The sequence below is a fragment of the Ammospiza nelsoni genome, chromosome 3 (assembly GCF_027579445.1).
Source record: "Ammospiza nelsoni isolate bAmmNel1 chromosome 3, bAmmNel1.pri, whole genome shotgun sequence".
Classification (NCBI taxonomy): domain Eukaryota; kingdom Metazoa; phylum Chordata; class Aves; order Passeriformes; family Passerellidae; genus Ammospiza; species Ammospiza nelsoni.
Window position 1 is genome coordinate 166,909 of NC_080635.1, and position 22,700 is coordinate 189,608.

General features: G+C 42.7%; 2 long non-coding RNA genes across 2 annotated transcripts; both read right to left on the reverse strand.

The window, feature by feature from the left end:
- Nucleotides 1–3,717: 3,717 nt before the first annotated feature.
- On the reverse strand, nt 3,718–6,466 carry LOC132071417 (uncharacterized). The gene is made up of 5 exons (XR_009418106.1): nt 6,284–6,466; nt 5,691–5,755; nt 5,006–5,069; nt 4,238–4,313; nt 3,718–4,120 (listed from the first exon to the last, which is right to left on the reverse strand). It is a non-coding gene; the product is annotated as an uncharacterized LOC132071417 (long non-coding RNA).
- Nucleotides 6,467–19,978: 13,512 nt separating this feature from the next.
- LOC132071647 (uncharacterized) lies at nt 19,979–22,585 on the reverse strand. The gene is made up of 5 exons (XR_009418160.1): nt 22,406–22,585; nt 21,813–21,877; nt 21,128–21,191; nt 20,360–20,435; nt 19,979–20,242 (listed from the first exon to the last, which is right to left on the reverse strand). It is a non-coding gene; the product is annotated as an uncharacterized LOC132071647 (long non-coding RNA).
- Between the last annotated feature and the right edge of the window lie 115 nt (nt 22,586–22,700).

Consider the following 22,700-nt stretch of genomic DNA (forward strand, 5'->3'; position numbering starts at 1 on the left):
GATATTTATATGGATATTTTTATTTATTTTATTCATAGATATTATATATATTAGAGAGAATACCTTCTAATAGAATCATAGATATATATTTTCTGTATTATATATATTTTTTTACTTATATTTATTTAAATTAAATATGTATAGATATTTGTATTTCTATATATATTTGTATATCTGAATTTATATTTTATTTCTATCATTTATTTAAAAACCCCAGCCTATAACCTAATAAAACCCCCAATTTACTTTTACTCTATTTAAATATTTTTATTTTTACAATCTATATTTATATATCTTTGTATATATATATATATATATATATAAAAAATAGACTATCATTTACCGATATGATAATATGTTCCAATTATATACCATGTATTATAGTGTTATGTATGTATCTGTTATCTATATTTATGTTTACCACTCTAATTTTAGATTTATTTTTAAATTCATATTTATTGCTATTTTCATCTCTATATTAAACCATACAAGTTCACTAACCCGACACACCGGAGCCACAACGATACCGTACCTTTGTCAGCGCCGGCACGCAGCACACGCCCGTCCCGTCGCAGCACATCAAAACAAAACCTGTTTCTATCACTAACGGAACAAACATCCCACAACGTCACTGAACCCCAATAAAAACTCAAATAAACCTAACTGTAAATCAACTTTAAATCCCACTATAAAGTAGCCCAAAACCTCTGCACATGCTCATCATAAACTTCCTCCTAAACCAGTATCTCAAAAACCCCAAAAAAACTCAAATACACCTTGAAAATGACACAACTGCTAATAAAAACAAACACCCATTAAAAATTAAATCAAACCAACTCACGAGACTCAAAACTGTACAACTGACCCTGAACATTACTAAAAAAAGTCCCCAAAGCTCTACCTTTATGCTCATGCACAAATAACAACCTATCATCTATACAAGTTATTTGAAAAAATTAAAAAAAATAATTAAAACCATGAAAATAAAAAATCTAAACTATTAAAATACTAAAAAATATCACTGCCTAAATTAAAAAACGTATTGCCTATAAAAACCCACCATATAAATGCCCCTGTCCCAAAAAATAAAAACAAAAAAAACTATCGAACCAGAAAGAAATCACAACTTAGGAACACTAAAACCATAGCGTTCAAGAAGTCACACCACATCCCTTATCATACACCAACTACAAACAACAGAAAACAATACAAGGAATTCTTAAAAACCACCTTAAGACCACTACATTGAAAAACATTTCAAAAAGTAAAAACTGCATCTAACAAAAGCCATCTAATAAATTCACACCCAAAACTCCAGCAGCCCAGCTGGCCCTACCAAAGCTCTATGTTTATGCATACAACAAACAAAACCAAAATCCCAGTAATACCCATCAGAAATCTATGAAAGAATCCTATTGAAATTAATCCTGCCTCAAATACAAACCAACCAATCCAGAAAGACAGCTTCACTCAGAAAACAATTTACACAGAGTTAATAATACCAAGAAATAAAACAACACACCATATACCACCAATGAATATCATAGTGAAGTAAAAAAAAACACTACATTTTTTCCTTTTTGTTTTTTAAACTAACTTCTTTTATTAGCTAGAACAAAAGCTTTTGCCAGGACTGCAACAACAACAACTTCTTTTTTTCCTTCTCCTTCTAAAATGTCCCTTCTCACTCCCAAATTCCTTTCAACTCCTGAGTTTACATCCAAGCAAAAAGCAAAATTCGTGCACTCGTGCGTCCGATGCTCCTGTCAGGTTCTCTGTTTCCCTCCACATCTTCTTACACTTTCAGTCCTCACGCTGTCCCGCCGTGATGAGTCTGACAGAAGAATTGGCACAAGTTAACAGAGCATTTCCCTCCCTCCCTGCCTCTGCTTTCCTCAGCGCATTTCAATCCATCCCAGGCCTGCAACGATGCCCGCTCACCCCAAAGCTCACAGCAAGCACGCAGCAGCTCAGGCTCGCTCGGCTCCGGGGCTCTGTGCCTTGGATAGCCGAGGAAACTTCTGATGAGCCTCCGTTCCAATAAACTGGAATGCAAACTCACCTCCATCTCAGAGCCTCAGTGACCTCGCCCAGCCCCTTCATGACTTGCAGGCACAAGGATGCAAAGCAGCTTTTTGTCTTTTCTCCGGAGTGCCAACGGGTCAAATATGTCGGCTTTGACATCACTGATTACCCTCTCTTTGAAGTCTCCCAAGGACACTTTTAAAGAAAAGACAGAAGACTGCTGGTACATCCATGTGGGATCAGGAGGAAAGCAGCAAGGATCCGAGGCCAGCGGCGCGGCCGGGCAGTGCCACATCCCTGCCACCCTGTGACAAGGCACACGGCTGCAGAGCCCCAGAGCCCGCAGGCCCTGCAGCTGCCACACGGATGGACCTGGTTCCCTCCCCGGGTGCCCAGGGGGAAACCTGAGGGCAGGCGTCCTCCCCGAGGGTGCACCCGGAGCCCCGGGCAGGGATGGAGTCGCCGGCTGCTCTCTGGGGACGAGACCCTCCCTGCAGGCGACGCTGCCTCGTCCTCTCCCTCCCCGTGGGACAGGGACCTCCAGGCTCTGCCACCAGCCTCCTTCCGTCAGCGTCCCGGTGCTGTGTCACAGCCACAGGGGTCAATTCGTGGTGAGTACCGATGGCACGCAAATGGCAGCCCGAGGAAATCGTCTTCTGGGCTCCGAGTGGTTGGGACAGGGTCTGATTTTCTCTTTTGTATCTGTATGATGATTAGTACAACAGGGCTCTGATGGATGACGTGGCAACACAGATTTATATTAAAAACCCCTCGACAGGATTACATCGACTTCTAGGAAAAGACAAAAGCTTAGGACCCTTCCGAAATCTACTTTTAATCCAAAGCACGGGGCTTGTCAGCACGCTGCACCTTCCAGCTTTTCAAAGCAGCTTACCTCTGAAGACCAGCAAACACTGATTTCTACAGAAACAACGGGCAACCCCCAGGCTAATCTCAGCACTACTGTTTAATAGGGGACCTGCCAGCGTGCCAGTCCAGCTTCAAGTGTGCTTTACTTCAGTCTAACATCCCCACAAAATTCTTCTCACATCTTCCAACCCTGAAATCTTATTTTCCCCTAAAGCTTCTCTTCATTAGCAATTTCCAAGTAACATGGGATTTTTACAACATTCAAAAATGTCATGCTGGACTGTGCTACAGAGTAATCTGCAAATATAAGCTTAGCAAAGTTTGAATTGACTTGTCCAGAGAAAAAACCTACAAGTGAACACCTACACCTGCCTACAAAGAGCTAACAAGCCCCTGGCAGCTGCCAGCATCAAAGCACAGCGGATGTTTCTAATACAGGGTAAGGATAACAATATCACCTCCTGTTCTCTCCAGCTTCTTTTCCCTGCAGTCGTATTTTGCTTCTTAGGATTTTTTAGTCTCTGCATCTTCTTAGACAGCACCGAGCCCGACGACAAGGAGACGAGAGCCTTTCCCTGCCGTGCGGAGAGAACCAGGAAAACAGTTAAAGTAAGAACAGGGCAGTTTGAAATTCATACTTGCAACGAGAAGCAGCGCCTAACCAACAGAACAAAAGGAAACAAACCACGATACCTGCCTGGGGACAGAAGACATATAAACTCTCCAGGATTTACAATTCCAGCGACCAACCCCTTCAGGACAGCAGCCAAGTGTCCCATGGGGTGGTGCTGCACCAAAGAACCATCTGAGAGGTTCCAAAGAGTGAAATGCACAATATTTTGCAAAGACAAAAAATCTTGCAAAATAACAAAAATACAATAGATGTAAACTACAGGGCAAGAGTACAAGTGTTACCTTTGGGAGCTGGAACCATCCAGGTGAGCACCTGATAACTGCATCCTCACCAGAGTTTGAGCCCTTCAGGACACAGAAGGGTTTTCCCCAGGAATTTCACAGACTGAGTTTTGACAGAAGCGCGCTCGCCGGATCCTCAGAAACGTCGCCCATTCTCCAGGTGTCTGGAGAGAACTGCAAATGGCTCTCACGCAGTTTGAGCTAGTTCTGTAAGGTCTCAGGGGGAATTTCACCAGATGCAACCAAATTGGGCAACTCCCAGTGGGACAGAAGGAACCCAAAGCTTGGGTTCGCAGAGCTGCAGCAAATACTGAGGAAACAAACAAAACAGCATCAAAAATAATAAACCATCCTTCTTTTTTCTCTTGCTTTTGTTTTTTTCTTATTCAGATCAGCACAGCAATTAAAGAGAAGGTGAAAAACTCACCATTACTGAACATTTCATCACCTGTAAGCTGAGCATCCTTAGCAGAGAGGACTCCAAAGTTAAAATTCACCCATCCCTGGGAAAGAAAACCAAATATCGTATGATAAACAGTCAAACAGCAGACATAAAAATTTGTTTCCTCTAAGGACTTTCAGGTACGTATGTATCTTTGCATTACACATGAGAACATACACTTTATACCATCACCTAATACATAATAATTTACCTTTAAATTTTGATAGTATAGCATGAATTTTTTACTTAAATTGGTGATCTATTATTATTCAGTTGGTGCCTAAAAGTATTTCTGCTGTCACGTTCAAAAAAACATGAATTTTTTTTTTACTGTAAGGAGCAATTGATTTCAAAGTCATCACAAGCCCATCAAAACACAAAGCTCTGTTCACTGGACGGCTCTGTGAGCTAGAAGTAGTTAGGCTTCTACTTCCCTCTTGTTCTTCCAGAACCAATAAATCCTGTCAACAAAACCAGGATCTTTAGCCCACTGCTGTGAAAGATTCTACAAGGATGATGGCTTGATTTGTGTTTAGAAGTTTTGATTTGAAATGGCCAGACCAATGGATAAAGACAGTGTAAGTAGTATTACATTACTATTATTATTATGTCTATTATTATTTTTACTAGTACTACTACTATTATTATCACCTGCTACTGGAAGAAACAAACCAGTAGTACCTATACTTAATTACTTTTATTTCCAGAAAATAATAAAGAAAAAGAACCAAACCAAAACAAGTCACTTCCTACCTTTTATATCAAGGGATGAAAAATTTCTCTTGGGCTCTTCTCCAATTTATCAAGACTCACAGCACTGAAAGGCAAACAAAACAGTGCTTTATAGAAGGCCAAGTGCACGTTGCAAGGCTGAGCCACCAACTGATTGAAGTGACAGCAGTTACAACACGAATTGTTCCCAGAGCCTCTGTTCCATGGAATGTTCTGTGGAACTGCCATTTCTTTCCCAAAATACTAACTTCCAACACTTCCTAAACGTATTTGGTATTTTAAAACAACAGAAGTTAGTGAGACTCTGTGTGGAGGTCAGGTTTAAATTTATTTCCTTCTAAAGCACAGAGCTCTGTTCCATCACCCTTCCCTTCGGCTCTACGCTGCATCATGGTGAGCATTTGAGGAGGGCTCAAGAACCAATTCTATTTCTCTCTTTTTCTAGCTCTCTCTATTCTTAAATCATTCCAGACAAGTCCAATGAAAAATGACAAGTTCAGCATCAAAGTCACACTTTTTCCCTTTGTCTGCTCAAGAACAGGCTCTAAATCCACTTCTTGCTGCCTTCAACGATTAAGACTTGCAAAACCATTTTTACATGTTTTACAGCTTTATCATAAAACCCACAGAACGCAAGCTCTCAATTACAGGAAAAGGTAATTCACAGGCAAATATCTAAAGGGATCACTTACTTGGAAATACATACCTTGATAGAGATCGCACTGAGAACGTTTCTGTGGGACTCTAAGGGAGACATATTTTCTGGGTACCCTGGAAACAAGAAAAGCTAGAATATATTACAGGACATCCCCACTTTTTCTACATATTCAAATAGGATTTTTAATAAAAACAATTCAGTTAATAAAAGAAGGAAGAAAACCAAGGTGATTTTACTCAGCTATATTTACTCCCGATTTAGAGCAAAAAAAAAGTCACGGGTGCTGCAAAGAAAAAAAAAGTGAACCATAAACGCCTACAGTAGAATTTTAAAACAAGTGCTTGGATAAAAGAATCTTATGGAACGTGAAGTAGAAAAAAGTGAAACCACTATCAGACCTGCCACTTTTCTCACCATTGTACAAGAACATCCTAAAAGCAGTATAAAGTCACTGCCTAAAACCGGTCATGGGATGTAACCAAGAACAATTTAGGCATTTGCTAATCTAGACAGAAACCTTTTCTGGATGCTAGTGTCAAATCACAAGTTTTGTCTTTCAGAAGCTCGACAATGCTGGAAAGCATTTTCCCTGGGGCTCGGGAGGGCAGGGGCGGAAGCGGCGATGAGTTTGCAGCTCGCACCTGGGCCATCCGAAGGGTACAGCCCGCCGGCTCCCCGCGCTGGGCATTCTCCCGGCCATCTCGGGCTTTACCGCTCAGCGCCGCTCCGTCCGTTTCCACGGCGCAAAGAGCCACGAGCACTAACGCGGGCAGCAGCCCCGTCACGCCGCCGATGTCGCAGCGCTCCCTGCTCGCAACGCCCGACACGCGGCGGAGCCGCCTCCGCCCGCAGCACCGGCAGCAGCCCGAGGGAGACGGCTGCGGCTCGGGGGCTCCTCCGGCGCCTCCGCCAGCCCGAGGGCGGCCGCCCCACCGGGACCGCGGCAGCGCCCGGCGCCGCTCGCCCGCGGCGGCTCCCGCAGCTCCCGGCCCGCGGCAGCAAAGCACCGCCTCGCCCTCCGCCATCGGCGGGCGGCAGCGCCCCCGCCCCCGGCACCGCTGAGTGAGGCCGACGAACCGGGCGGACGCTCCTTCCGCGCTCCTCAGCTCCACGCGGGCGCCCACACGGAGCCTTCGCCCCTCCAGCGTCGCCGTCCCGCGCGGGAGAGGCGCCGCCAGCTGCCCGCGCACAGCCCCGCGCGGCCGCCTGGCACGCCAGCCACTCACGGGCCGCGTCAGCCGTTGCGTCACACGCCGCGCCGGCAGCACGGCCTGCCGGGACTTGTAGTCTCGGGCTGACAGCCACGGCGCCCTCCCGCGCCACCGGGAGCTGCACTCCCTCCCGGGCATCAAACGGCTCCTTCGCCCCAGGGCGGGGAAGGACCCGAGGCAGCACCGCTCCTCCCGAATGCCCTCTCTTTTTCCCTCCAACTCTTTTTTCTTTTTTCACTCTGGTTTTCAACCCTTCCCTTCCCTCTTGCTCTCCTGCTTCCTTTCCTTTCCTTTCCTATCCCTTTCCCTTTCTTGTATTTCTGATCTTGGTTTATCTTTCTAGCTTTAGAATAAAACAGCAGCAGTAGAAACTGTCAGGATACCTGGGAGTAAAAAACAAACTCCAAAACGAAAATGATTTAAAGAAAACTATTTATTCCCTGGGAGCCTGAAATTTTCTACTGCTGCACGTGACATAGAGCTTTTAATCCCTTCTTATAGATAGTTGATATTTGATACTTACTCTATACAGCGCCCCCTGCCGTCTGTCCCGGCGCACTGCAGCCCCAGCGCTCCCTGTCGTCTGTCCCGGCGCACTGCAGGCACAGCGCCTCCTGCCGTCTACACAGGCGCACTGCAGGCACAGCGCTGCGGCGGCGTTCGGTTCTGTTGAATGAAACTCGGCTGAATTCGGCTTGGTTCGGCTCTTGGTCTAAACTCGTTTCAGTTCGGCTCTTCGGCCGAACTCGGCACGATTGGGCTAAACTCGGTCATATTCGGCACATTGTCTAAAAGCGGCCAGTGTCGGCTACACTCGGCTATCATCGGCTCTTGGTGTAAACTCGGCTGTTTTGGCCACACTCGGCTCTTCGGTGAAACTCGGCTGTTTCCGGCTCCACTGCGCTCCTCGGGGAAACTCGGCTCTTTTCGGCCACACTCGGCTCTTCGGTGAAAGTCGGCTCTTTCCGGCCACACTCGACTCTTCGGTGAAACTCGGCTCTTTCCGGCCACACTCGGCTCTTCGGCTCTTCGGAACTATTCGCCCCGGCTCGGCTCCCTCAGGGCGGGAAAGCGGCCGTGACAGGACCCCGGCACAGAGACCCGTTTACCCACATGCCTGTCACAAACCCGCCGAAATACGCTCGCCCGCGGCGCCGCTGAGACCACAGCGCGTGTCGGGTACAGCTAAAACGCCACAGAAAATCCCACTGGGGCCGCGCCGGCTTCGGTCTTACACGCAGGCAGCCCTGAAGACGGACTGGGGCCTTCAATTTACGCGCCATTTCTGCCCCCATCTCGAGAAGGTCAACCAAAAGTCCGCGACACCCGCGACTCGCCACTCCCAACGTGGCGGCCTCTCGGCGCAGGGCTGCAGTACCGCGCTCTGCCCACAAGGCGGCAGCACTGCCGCCCGCCCCAGCCGGGGCCGCAGCGCGCCTCGGGGCTGCGGGCAGCGAAGGCGGCAAAAAACAACAGGGGCGACCCCCGACAAAAACTGCTCGGAAATAAATGCCAAAAACCCGCCGCTTACCCGACATGACCCAAACAAGCCCCGTTGTTTTAAATTAGATTTAAATACATTTGATATTTCTATTTTTCGTATTTATATTCACATGCATATTTATAGTGGACATGGACGCAGTATGTCATTTATACACTATATTATGTCTATTCCTTATACTATATTATGTCTATTCCTACTAATAATATTTATTTATCTTTTGTGGTTTTATAAATATCTTTATGTATTGATTCTATATTTATATTTTTTAAATTCTATTTCTATAACACTTTTATTATTTAAAATTAAAATCCCTTTCTAACTCAATACATACAAAAAACCCTTTCTTTTACACTATATTGAAATATTTTTATAGTTATAGCTTGCATGACTATATTCAAATTCATATTTATAGTTTATATTGATGCATTACATTAATAACTATATATAATATGCACCTTATTCAAAACTATACGGGAATTATTTTTTAAATTATTTACCATATCTACTGCTACAACTTCTTTTTCCTTATATTTCTAATTTTTATATAAATCTTTACTGTGTTTACTATATATTTCTATACTTATATTTCTACCTTTATATTATTTGTATTTGTCATTTTTATACTAAAACCCCTGCTTTGGCATAGAAAAAGCAAAACCATTCATTATTTTAAACTACCTAAATTTTTTTAATATTTATATTTATCATAATATACAACAAATGATAGATATATATAGATAGATAGATCACATCCATATTTATATCTATTTTATATCCATTTCCTATAATATTTTTAATAAGATATATACAGTATTACTTGTATTATATAATGTATCAATTTATGTTATTTTACATTTACAATTTATTATTAAATTTTTTATATATCTGCATATAGTTGCAATACATTTATATATTTGTATTTTTGTTTGGGTCGTATTTACATTTATATTCTCAATTCATATATCTATAAACAGACACAATACTCTACTATAATTAGAATAACTTATTGAAACATATAATGACTTAAGTTACATGTTAAATTTTAAAAATTGATCGAATATATAAAAATAAAATTGGCTCATTCCCATTGCTACACATCTATTTCTTTTGTTTCAATAGAGTTAGAGTCATAATTGTATATTTAAAATCCAATTCCTAAATGAAATGACAGAACAAACAGCACCAAATTCCCACCAATATCTTCCAAAAACATCAAGGAATCTCCAACAGCCAAACAAGTGTCAGCGAAAAAACAAAGAACACTCTTTACAATAACAATTCTCATCACGACAGAAAAATGGAACCAAAATAAAAGAAAATCCTATAGAAACACACACAGCAAATTACAAAAAGTACTTAAAAAAAGTCAAACCAATCTACTAAACTCAAGACAGTGCCACTCATCCTCAACGTTACTAAAAAAAAACAAAAAAAACCCCAAAATTCTCCAAAATTCTACCTCTACACTAACTCAAAGAATAAACAATCCTCTGTAAAAATAACGTTAAAACCTGAACTAATTAACAAAATGGAAAAACATCTCAACCACTAAAAACTAAGAAATTAACTACCCAAATAAAGAAATACTTTAAAAACCCACCATATAAATATCCATGTTCCCAAAAAAAACCCTGATAAACAATACTCAAATACATTAAAAGACAACAACAACAACAAAAGAAAATAAAGAAACCAACAACAAGAATAATACCAAAAAACAGATAAACTTAAATCTGCAACAAAAAAATCACTCCCAACTGAATAAACCCATAGTGCCTCAAGCGATCAAAATAAAAATACCACCTAGAGACAAACACAAAGACTAAAGACATACGTAACCATAAACCATGTCCCCCAAATTACCCGTAACCATAAAACATACACTACAATCGAACAAACCAAACACATAAAAGCCCTGGAAGACGATAAACACACATGCAATTACCGAGATTAAAAACCCGCGGCTACGAACGACACGACGCTACCCCAAGCCCCCCAAAACAAACACTACACACTCACGCTAATAAAAGCCGCCGCAACAGAATTAAAATGCGAACCGCTGCTTCGCGCTACGACCCGTAAAAACCATTGCGCGCCCTTCTAAACATAATACCCAGGAAAAAAAAAAAAAAATCCGACTACAAAACCCAATCCAAAACAAACCTTTACCAGCCCTACCGGCACCGAGAACCGTGCCGCTCGGGAAGAACACCGCATCCCTTAGCGTACGCCCGCTGCAAACCGAACCCAGCCACGCAATCAACGCCTCCAAAGCGCCTCCGAGCCGCGGCACCGCCGAGCTTTAAGCGGCCGAACCCCGCGCTCGCTGCCGGCCCCGGACGGAGCGCGGCTCCCGGCAGGGAAGCGGCTCCTGCGGCGGCTGCTCCGGCACGCGGGGCCGGCGCCGTCCCGGGGAGCCCCGCCCGCTGCCCCTGCCCGGCGGGGCCGGCACCGGGCCCGGGGCTCCCGGCGGCGCCCCGGCCCCGCGCCCGGAGCGGACGGAGCGGCCGGCACCGCCCGGGCCGGCGCAGCAGCGCCCGCGCCGCCTCCGCCGCCCTCGGCCGGCCCGGCCCGGCTCCCCTCGGCTCGCACCGGCGCGGCTCCGCCACCGCCGCCCTCGGCCGGCCCGGCCGCGCCGAATCCCCCGTGCGCCCCGGCAGCCGCCCGGGCCGTGCCGGCAGCGCTCCCGAGCGGGAACGTTCCGGGCCGGGCCGCGGGCACGACGAGCGCCCTCCGATGCAGCGGCACAGCCCCATTGCAGCCCTGCAAACGCTGCCGGAGCTGCGGCTCCCCGCAACGCAACCCCGAAACCGACGCCGCAGGCGGGGCGCACCTCACTCCAACAAGGGCAAAGAAATGTGTTCTCCCCTCCAATTTCACCCCCTACGACAGCAGAAAAGAAGGGGCGCTCCTCAAATGAAAGCCTTCGACTGATGGCAAAGGGCGATTTCGACCTCCATTCAAACCCTTCAAAAGGAGGGACACAAGGGCTGGCCCCTCCATTTAAACCCGAGGGTGATGAAAATGTGGTGGCTGCCTTCAAATCAAACCCAGAATACCACAAGAATACTTTCCCCATTCCCCTTAGAATAGAACGCAGGGATTCCCTGTCACCCCAGGGATACCCCTAACAGCCTGGAAAAGGCAGCTTTTCCCGCAATCAACACCCTTAAAACCACAAGTCAAGAGGGATCCCCTCAGTTCAAACGCAGACAAAAAGAGAAGAGGAGCTGCTTCCTTCTCCTTAATCCCTTTTGTCTTCATAAGCTCCATTTTTGTTCCTGGGGATCCGGGGAGGGACCGGCAAGATGAAATTGCAAAGGGGAAGGAGAAAATTCCCCGCTCCAAACCCACACGGGCTCACCTGTTCGGCTGCTGCTCCCCGGCACAAAGATTCGTCCCTCGGCGCCTCCTTTAAGCGATGCTCCGCGGATCCAGGCGCGGATCCAGGTGTCCCCCCGACCCTGTGAGAAGCTCCCGCAGCCCTTCCACGAGACAGCGCCGGCAGCGCCCCATAAACCCCTCCACTGAGCAGCTCCGTGCAAAAGGGAGCCGAGGCAAAGCCTCCCCCTAAAGCAGCCTGGCCCCGGCAGGAGCCGGCCCCTCCTCATCCTCGCACTCACACCTGGGCTGCTCCGAGCCCCCATCATCCTCGCACTCACACCTGGGCTGCTCCGAGCCCCCATCATATATTTTTCATATTTATATTCGCATTTATATTTAGAATTTATATTACTGTATAATAAGCATTGTATTATATATTGCATCTCTTCATGTTACTTACATAGATTTCTATTTCTATTCATAGTTTGGCATTATATCTTTTTATCTCTATATATTTATTATATATTTCTGTATGTCGATTTACATTTCTATAGTACTTATATTATTTAAAATAAAACGAAATAAAAAGCAAAGACACCCCTTTATTTAAAACACATTTAAAATTTTAAAAATAATTTTGTCATAATTCTATTCACATCTAGATTTGTAATTTTCATTTGTTATATTTGTAGATATTATATATATTGGAGAGAATACCTTTTTATAGAATAATAGATATATTCTTTTGACACAATATATTTCTTTTACTTATATTTATATATATTAAATATTTATTGATATCGACATATATACGATATATTTGGATTTCTATTTCTATATTTTTTATTAAATCTCCAGCCTATACCCCAATAAAAGCCAAACAATCCCCAATGTATTTAAAGTATATTTAAACATAAATCCTGTCACAGCTGCATTGCACAGCAGTGCCCCAAGCTAATCTGACACTTGTTCATCTCCTGGACCTGAATCTGAACCCGCTCACCTTGATCGCACCTGGCAGAACCATTTTCGTACCTTTTTCTGGCATTTCTTGTTTTTGTTTTTTTTTTTTTTCTTGAGTTTTTGTGGCCTTTATTGCCTCTCTTTCTTGCCTTGTTTCTTGGGGCTTTTACTCCCTTTTTCCTTGATTTTTTTCTGGCATTTGTTGGGGTTTTTTCTTCATTTCTTCTTGCCCATCTTGGTGTTTTTTCTGGTTTTATCTTGCCCCCTTGGGTTTTTTTTCTGTTTTTCTGGATTTTTCTTTGCCATTTTCTTTTGTTTCTTTTTTTTTTTTTTCTTGGATTTTTTCTTCCCCATCTTGGTTTTTTGTTCTGATTTTATTTCTTGCCCATCTTGGGGTTTTTCCCTGGTCTGTTTTCAGGGATTTTTCTTGCCCATTTTGGGTTCTTTTCTGTTGTTTTTTTTCTGGGTTTTTCGTAGGGTTTTTTTCCGTTTTTTTTTCTGGGATTTTTCTCGCCCATCTTGGGGTTCTATTCTGGGCTTTTTCTTGCCCATCTTGGGGTTTTCTTCTGCGTTTTTTTCTTGCCCATCTTGTTGTTGTTGTTGTTTGGGGTTTTTTGTTTGTTTTTGGTTTTGGTTTTTTTTTTCCTATTTTTTTTTTCCTGTGGTATTTCTGGGATTTTTCTTGCCCATCTTGGGGTTTTTTTTTTGGGGGGGGGCGGTTTTCTCGCCCATCTCGAGTTTTTTTTCTGTGGGTTTGTTTTTTGTTGGTTTTTTTTTTTTTTTTTTTATGTCTTCCTTCCTTCCTCCCTGCCTGTCCTTCCTTCTTTCTTCCTTTCAGTTCCTTTCCTTATTATCTTTTTTTCTTTTTCTTCCTTTCTTTCCCTGTATTTCTAATCTTGGTTTTCCTTTCTAGCTTTAGAATAAAAAAGCAGCAGTAGTAACTTTCAGGCTACCTGGGAGTAAAAAAACTCCAAAACGAAAATGATTGAAAGAAAACTATTTATTCCCTGGGAGCCTGAAATTTTCTACTGCTGCACGTGACACAGAGCTTTTTATTCCTTCTTATAGATAGTTGATATTTGATACTCACTTTATACAGCGCCCCCTGCCGTCTGCACCGGCGCACTGCGGGCAGAGCGCTGCGGCGTCGTTCGGTTCTGTTTAAATAAACTCGGCTAAATTAGGCTTGGTTCGGCTTAGGTCTAAAATCGTTTCGGTTCGGCTTTTCGTCTAAATTCGGCTTTTCCGGCTCTTCGGCTGAACTCGGCCCGGTTGGGCTAAAGTCGGTCATATTCGGCTCTTTGTCTAAATGCGGCCAATGTCGGCTACACTCGGCTATCATCGGCTCTTCGTCTCAAGTCGGCTGTGTTCGGCTACACTCGGCTCTTCGTCTCAAGTCGGCTGCGTTCGGCTACACTCGGCTCTTCGTCTCAAGTCGGCTGTGTTCGCCTACACTCGGCTCTTCGGCTCTTCGGAACTATTCGCCCCGGCTCGGCTCCCTCAGGGCGGGAAGGCGGACGTGACAGGACCCCGGCACAGCGAGGCGTTTAACCCACATGCCTGTCACAAACCCGCCGAAATACGCCCGCCCGCGGCGCCGCTGAGACCACAGCATGTGTCGGGTACACTTGAAACGCCACAGAAAATACCACCGGGGCCGCGCCGGGGTCGGTATTCCATGCAGGCAGTCCACTGACACCCACCCCGGTCCTCCACTTCCCCGCCCTTTTCGCCGCCCTGTTGAGAAGGTCAATTAAAAGTCCGCGACATCCGCCACGCGCCACTCCCAAGGTGGCGGCCTCTCGGCGCAGGGCTGCAGTACCGCGCTCTGCCCACAAGGCGGCAGCACTGCCGCCCGCCCCAGCCGGGGCCGCAGCGCGCCTCGGGGCTGCGGGCAGCGAAGGCGGCAAAAAACAACAGGGGCGACCCCCGACAAAAACTGCTCTGAAATAAATGCCCCAAAACAACCGGGAAGAGGAAAAAAAAACTTCTGCCTCTAGTCTAATAGGATAAAACAAAACAAAACCCCAACAATTTCTTTAAAAAAAAAAAATTAAATCTTTTAAAAAATTTTTTTTTCATATTAATATTCACATTTCTATTTAATAAGGTATATTGATGTACACTGTCCATTTATACATTTGTTTTTATGAATACATTTCTATTCCATATTGCATATATCCCTAAAACTTAAATTTATTGTTATATTTTTATACATATTTTTACATAGTAAGTATATATTTCTGTTAGGATTTTTACTTCTGTAACACTCACAGTACTCAAAATAAAACCCCTACCTCTACCCCATACATGGCAAAAAAAAACCCCTTTCATTTCAACTGTATTTGAATTAAAAAAAAAAAAATTCAAATTTATATTTAAAATGTTTACTGATGTATGATCGATTTTGCATTCATATTTAGCGATTTATTTATAAATTTATATTCTATGTTACATGTGTTCCTATTACTTATATTTTTATATACTTTTACTCATATCTTTATATATTTATTATATCTTTCTGTGTTAGGATTTTTACATCTGTAACACTTACATTATTTAAAATAAAAACCCTGCCTCTACCCACATTAAAGCCAAAAAGAACCTCAGTCTTCTCAACTGTATTTAAATATTTTTTAAAATTCAATTTTCCAGGTTGATATTCACTTTTACATTTAAAATGTATACTAATGTATACTCTTATTTGTATTCTCCATTACATCTCTTCCTATTATTTATATTTACTTATATTTTGTGTTTATATATATATTTCTATCTCGATTTAATATCTCAATATTAAGAAATATGTAACAATAATATCTACATTCTTATTATTTAAAATGAAAACCCTGCCTCTAACCCAATAATAAAAAAGACCCCAACCCTTTCTTTTAAAAAATATTTAAATAGGTTTTATCCTTATGTCTGATTTTTATATTCGTATTTCTATTTATAATAATGTATATTAATGTCTATTGCTTACTTATACATTTATCTTTACCAATGTCAAGTTATAAATAAATTTACATTCTATACTACATCTGATGCGAGTAGTTATTTATATATTTTTATACATTGATTAAATATTTCTGCGTCAAGATTTTTACTTCTCTAACACTTATAATATTCAAAATCAAACCCCTGCCTCTACTTCAATAAAAGCCAAAACATTCCCTTTCTTTTAAACTATATTTACAGATTTTTATATTTATATTCCCGTATAATGTTATTTATATTCTGTACTACAACTCTTCATATTACTTACATATATTTATATATACATTTATATTCATGCTTTAGCAATTTCTCTTTATATATTTATTATATATTTCTATCTTAAGATCCACATTTCTATATTACTTATATTATTTAAAATAAAACTCCTGCCTCTAACCAAATAAAAACCAACGACACCCCTTTATTTGAACCAGATTTAAAATTTAGGAAGTAAATTTATTTTTCAAAATTAGAATGATATTTATATGGATATTTTTATTTATTTTATTCATAGATATTATATATATTAGAGAGAATACCTTCTAATAGAATCATAGATATATATTTTCTGTATTATATATATTTTTTTACTTATATTTATTTAAATTAAATATGTATAGATATTTGTATTTCTATATATATTTGTATATCTGAATTTATATTTTATTTCTATCATTTATTTAAAAACCCCAGCCTATAACCTAATAAAACCCCCAATTTACTTTTACTCTATTTAAATATTTTTATTTTTACAATCTATATTTATATATCTTTGTATATATATATATATATATAAATATAAAAAATAGACTATCATTTACCGATATGATAATATGTTCCAATTATATATCATGTATTATAGTGTTATGTATGTATCTGTTATCTATATTTATGTTTACCACTCTAATTTTAGATTTATTTTTAAATTCATATTTATTGCTATTTTCATCTCTATATTAAACCATACAAGTTCACTAACCCGACACACCGGAGCCACAACGATACCGTACCTTTGTCAGCGCCGGCACGCAGCACACGCCCGTCCCGTCGCAGCACATCAGAACAAAACCTATTTCTATCACTAACGGAACAAACATCCCACAACGTCACTGAACCCCAATAAAAACTCAAATAAACCTAACTGTAAATCAACTTTAAATCCCACTATAAAGTAGCCCAAAACCTCTGCACATGCTCATCATAAACTTCCTCCTAAACCAGTATCTCAAAAACCCCAAAAAAACTCAAATACACCTTGAAAATGACACAACTGCTAATAAAAACAAACACCCATTAAAAATTAAATCAAACCAACTCACGAGACTCAAAACTGTACAACTGACCCTGAACATTACTAAAAAAAGTCCCCAAAGCTCTACCTTTATGCTCATGCACAAATAACAACCTATCATCTATACAAGTTATTTGAAAAAATTAAAAAAAATAATTAAAACCATGAAAATAAAAAATCTAAACTATTAAAATACTAAAAAATATCACTGCCTAAATTAAAAAACGTATTGCCTATAAAAACCCACCATATAAATGCCCCTGTCCCAAAAAATAAAAACAAAAAAAACTATCGAACCAGAAAGAAATCACAACTTAGGAACACTAAAACCATAGCGTTCAAGAAGTCACACCACATCCCTTATCATACACCAACTACAAACAACAGAAAACAATACAAGGAATTCTTAAAAACCACCTTAAGACCACTACATTGAAAAACATTTCAAAAAGTAAAAACTGCATCTAACAAAAGCCATCTAATAAATTCACACCCAAAACTCCAGCAGCCCAGCTGGCCCTACCAAAGCTCTATGTTTATGCATACAACAAACAAAACCAAAATCCCAGTAATACCCATCAGAAATCTATGAAAGAATCCTATTGAAATTAATCCTGCCTCAAATACAAACCAACCAATCCAGAAAGACAGCTTCACTCAGAAAACAATTTACACAGAGTTAATAATACCAAGAAATAAAACAACACACCATATACCACCAATGAATATCATAGTGAAGTAAAAAAAAACACTACATTTTTTCCTTTTTGTTTTTTAAACTAACTTCTTTTATTAGCTAGAACAAAAGCTTTTGCCAGGACTGCAACAACAACAACTTCTTTTTTTCCTTCTCCTTCTAAAATGTCCCTTCTCACTCCCAAATTCCTTTCAACTCCTGAGTTTACATCCAAGCAAAAAGCAAAATTCGTGCACTCGTGCGTCCGATGCTCCTGTCAGGTTCTCTGTTTCCCTCCACATCTTCTTACACTTTCAGTCCTCACGCTGTCCCGCCGTGATGAGTCTGACAGAAGAATTGGCACAAGTTAACAGAGCATTTCCCTCCCTCCCTGCCTCTGCTTTCCTCAGCGCATTTCAATCCATCCCAGGCCTGCAACGATGCACGCTCACCCCAAAGCTCACAGCAAGCACGCAGCAGCTCAGGCTCGCTCGGCTCCGGGGCTCTGTGCCTTGGATAGCCGAGGAAACTTCTGATGAGCCTCCGTTCCAATAAACTGGAATGCAAACTCACCTCCATCTCAGAGCCTCAGTGACCTCGCCCAGCCCCTTCATGACTTGCAGGCACAAGGATGCAAAGCAGCTTTTTGTCTTTTCTCCGGAGTGCCAACGGGTCAAATATGTCGGCTTTGACATCACTGATTACCCTCTCTTTGAAGTCTCCCAAGGACACTTTTAAAGAAAAGACAGAAGACTGCTGGTACATCCATGTGGGATCAGGAGGAAAGCAGCAAGGATCCGAGGCCAGCGGCGCGGCCGGGCAGTGCCACGTCCCTGCCACCCTGTGACAAGGCACACGGCTGCAGAGCCCCAGAGCCCGCAGGCCCTGCAGCTGCCACACGGATGGACCTGGTTCCCTCCCCGGGTGCCCAGGGGGGGAAACCTGAGGGCAGGCGTCCTCCCCGAGGGTGCACCCGGAGCCCCGGGCAGGGATGGAGTCGCCGGCTGCTCTCTGGGGACGAGACCCTCCCTGCAGGCGACGCTGCCTCGTCCTCTCCCTCCCCGTGGGACAGGGACCTCCAGGCTCTGCCACCAGCCTCCTTCCGTCAGCGTCCCGGTGCTGTGTCACAGCCACAGGGGTCAATTCGTGGTGAGTACCGATGGCACGCAAATGGCAGCCCGAGGAAATCGTCTTCTGGGCTCTAAGTGGTTGGGACAGGGTCTGATTTTCTCTTTTGTATCTGTATGATGATTAGTACAACAGGGCTCTGATGGATGACGTGGCAACACAGATTTATATTAAAAACCCCTCGACAGGATTACATCGACTTCTAGGAAAAGACAAAAGCTTAGGACCCTTCCGAAATCTACTTTTAATCCAAAGCACGGGGCTTGTCAGCACGCTGCACCTTCCAGCTTTTCAAAGCAGCTTACCTCTGAAGACCAGCAAACACTGATTTCTACAGAAACAACGGGCAACCCCCAGGCTAATCTCAGCACTACTGTTTAATAGGGGACCTGCCAGCGTGCCAGTCCAGCTTCAAGTGTGCTTTACTTCAGTCTAACATCCCCACAAAATTCTTCTCACATCTTCCAACCCTGAAATCTTATTTTCCCCTAAAGCTTCTCTTCATTAGCAATTTCCAAGTAACATGGGATTTTTACAACATTCAAAAATGTCATGCTGGACTGTGCTACAGAGTAATCTGCAAATATAAGCTTAGCAAAGTTTGAATTGACTTGTCCAGAGAAAAAACCTACAAGTGAACACCTACACCTGCCTACAAAGAGCTAACAAGCCCCTGGCAGCTGCCAGCATCAAAGCACAGCGGATGTTTCTAATACAGGGTAAGGATAACAATATCACCTCCTGTTCTCTCCAGCTTCTTTTCCCTGCAGTCCTATTTTGCTTCTTAGGATTTTTTTAGTCTCTGCATCTTCTTGGACAGCACCGAGCCCGACGGCAAGGAGACGAGAGTCTTTCCCTGCTGTGCGGAGAGAACCAGGAAAACAGTTAAAGTAAGAACAGGGCAGTTTGAAATTCATACTTGCAACGAGAAGCAGCGCCTAACCAACAGAACAAAAGGAAACAAACCACGATACCTGCCTGGGGACAGAAGACATATAAACTCTCCAGGATTTACAATTCCAGCGACCAACCCCTTCAGGACAGCAGCCAAGTGTCCCATGGGGTGGTGCTGCACCAAAGAACCATCTGAGAGGTTCCAAAGAGTGAAATGCACAATATTTTGCAAAGACAAAAAATCTTGCAAAATAACAAAAATACAATAGATGTAAACTACAGGGCAAGAGTACAAGTGTTACCTTTGGGAGCTGGAACCATCCAGGTGAGCACCTGATAACTGCATCCTCACCAGAGTTTGAGCCCTTCAGGACACAGAAGGGTTTTCCCCAGGAATTTCACAGACTGAGTTTGGACAGAAGCGCGCTCGCCGGATCCTCAGAAACGTCGCCCATTCTCCAGGTGTCTGGAGAGAACTGCAAATGGCTCTCACGCAGTTTGAGCTAGTTCTGTAAGGTCTCAGGGGGAATTTCACCAGATGCAACCAAATTGGGCAACTCCCAGTGGGACAGAAGGAACCCAAAGCTTGGGTTCGCAGAGCTGCAGCAAATACTGAGGAAACAAACAAAACAGCATCAAAAATAATAAACCATCCTTCTTTTTTCTCTTGCTTTTGTTTTTTTCTTATTCAGATCAGCACAGCAATTAAAGAGAAGGTGAAAAACTCACCATTACTGAACATTTCATCACCTGTAAGCTGAGCATCCTTAGCAGAGAGGACTCCAAAGTTAAAATTCACCCATCCCTGGGAAAGAAAACCAAATATCGTATGATAAACAGTCAAACAGCAGACATAAAAATTTGTTTCCTCTAAGGACTTTCAGGTACGTATGTATCTTTGCATTACACATGAGAACATACACTTTATACCATCACCTAATACATAATAATTTACCTTTAAATTTTGATAGTATAGCATGAATTTTTTACTTAAATTGGTGATCTATTATTATTCAGTTGGTGCCTAAAAGTATTTCTGCTGTCACGTTCAAAAAAACATGAATTTTTTTTTTACTGTAAGGAGCAATTGATTTCAAAGTCATCACAAGCCCATCAAAACACAAAGCTCTGTTCACTGGACGGCTCTGTGAGCTAGAAGTAGTTAGGCTTCTACTTCCCTCTTGTTCTTCCAGAACCAATAAATCCTGTCAACAAAACCAGGATCTTTAGCCCACTGCTGTGAAAGATTCTACAAGGATGATGGCTTGATTTGTGTTTAGAAGTTTTGATTTGAAATGGCCAGACCAATGGATAAAGACAGTGTAAGTAGTATTACATTACTATTATTATTATGTCTATTATTATTTTTACTAGTACTACTACTATTATTATCACCTGCTACTGGAAGAAACAAACCAGTAGTACCTATACTTAATTACTTTTATTTCCAGAAAATAATAAAGAAAAAGAACCAAACCAAAACAAGTCACTTCCTACCTTTTATATCAAGGGATGAAAAATTTCTCTTGGGCTCTTCTCCAATTTATCAAGACTCACAGCACTGAAAGGCAAACAAAACAGTGCTTTATAGAAGGCCAAGTGCACGTTGCAGGGCTGAGCCACCAACTGATTGAAGTGACAGCAGTTACAACACGAATTGTTCCCAGAGCCTCTGTTCCATGGAATGTTCTGTGGAACTGCCATTTCTTTCCCAAAATACTAACTTCCAACACTTCCTAAACGTATTTGGTATTTTAAAACAACAGAAGTTAGTGAGACTCTGTGTGGAGATCAGGTTTAAATTTATTTCCTTCTAAAGCACAGAGCTCTGTTCCATCACCCTTCCCTTCGGCTCTACGCTGCATCATGGTGAGCATTTGAGGAGGGCTCAAGAACCAATTCTATTTCTCTCTTTTTCTAGCTCTCTCTATTCTTAAATCATTCCAGACAAGTCCAATGAAAAATGACAAGTTCAGCATCAAAGTCACACTTTTTCCCTTTGTCTGCTCAAGAACAGGCTCTAAATCCACTTCTTGCTGCCTTCAACGATTAAGACTTGCAAAACCATTTTTACATGTTTTACAGCTTTATCATAAAACCCACAGAACGCAAGCTCTCAATTACAGGAAAAGGTAATTCACAGGCAAATATCTAAAGGGATCACTTACTTGGAAATACATACCTTGATAGAGATCGCACTGAGAACGTTTCTGTGGGACTCTAAGGGAGACATATTTTCTGGGTACCCTGGAAACAAGAAAAGCTAGAATATATTACAGGACATCCCCACTTTTTCTACATATTCAAATAGGATTTTTAATAAAAACAATTCAGTTAATAAAAGAAGGAAGAAAACCAAGGTGATTTTACTCAGCTATATTTACTCCCGATTTAGAGCAAAAAAAAAGTCACGGGTGCTGCAAAGAAAAAAAAAGTGAACCATAAACGCCTACAGTAGAATTTTAAAACAAGTGCTTGGATAAAAGAATCTTATGGAACGTGAAGTAGAAAAAAGTGAAACCACTATCAGACCTGCCACTTTTCTCACCATTGTACAAGAACATCCTAAAAGCAGTATAAAGTCACTGCCTAAAACCGGTCATGGGATGTAACCAAGAACAATTTAGGCATTTGCTAATCTAGACAGAAACCTTTTCTGGATGCTAGTGTCAAATCACAAGTTTTGTCTTTCAGAAGCTCGACAATGCTGGAAAGCATTTTCCCTGGGGCTCGGGAGGGCAGGGGCGGAAGCGGCGATGAGTTTGCAGCTCGCACCTGGGCCATCCGAAGGGTACAGCCCGCCGGCTCCCCGCGCTGGGCATTCTCCCGGCCATCTCGGGCTTTACCGCTCAGCGCCGCTCCGTCCGTTTCCACGGCGCAAAGAGCCACGAGCACTAACGCGGGCAGCAGCCCCGTCACGCCGCCGATGTCGCAGCGCTCCCTGCTCGCAACGCCCGACACGCGGCGGAGCCGCCTCCGCCCGCAGCACCGGCAGCAGCCCGAGGGAGACGGCTGCGGCTCGGGGGCTCCTCCGGCGCCTCCGCCAGCCCGAGGGCGGACGGCCCACCGG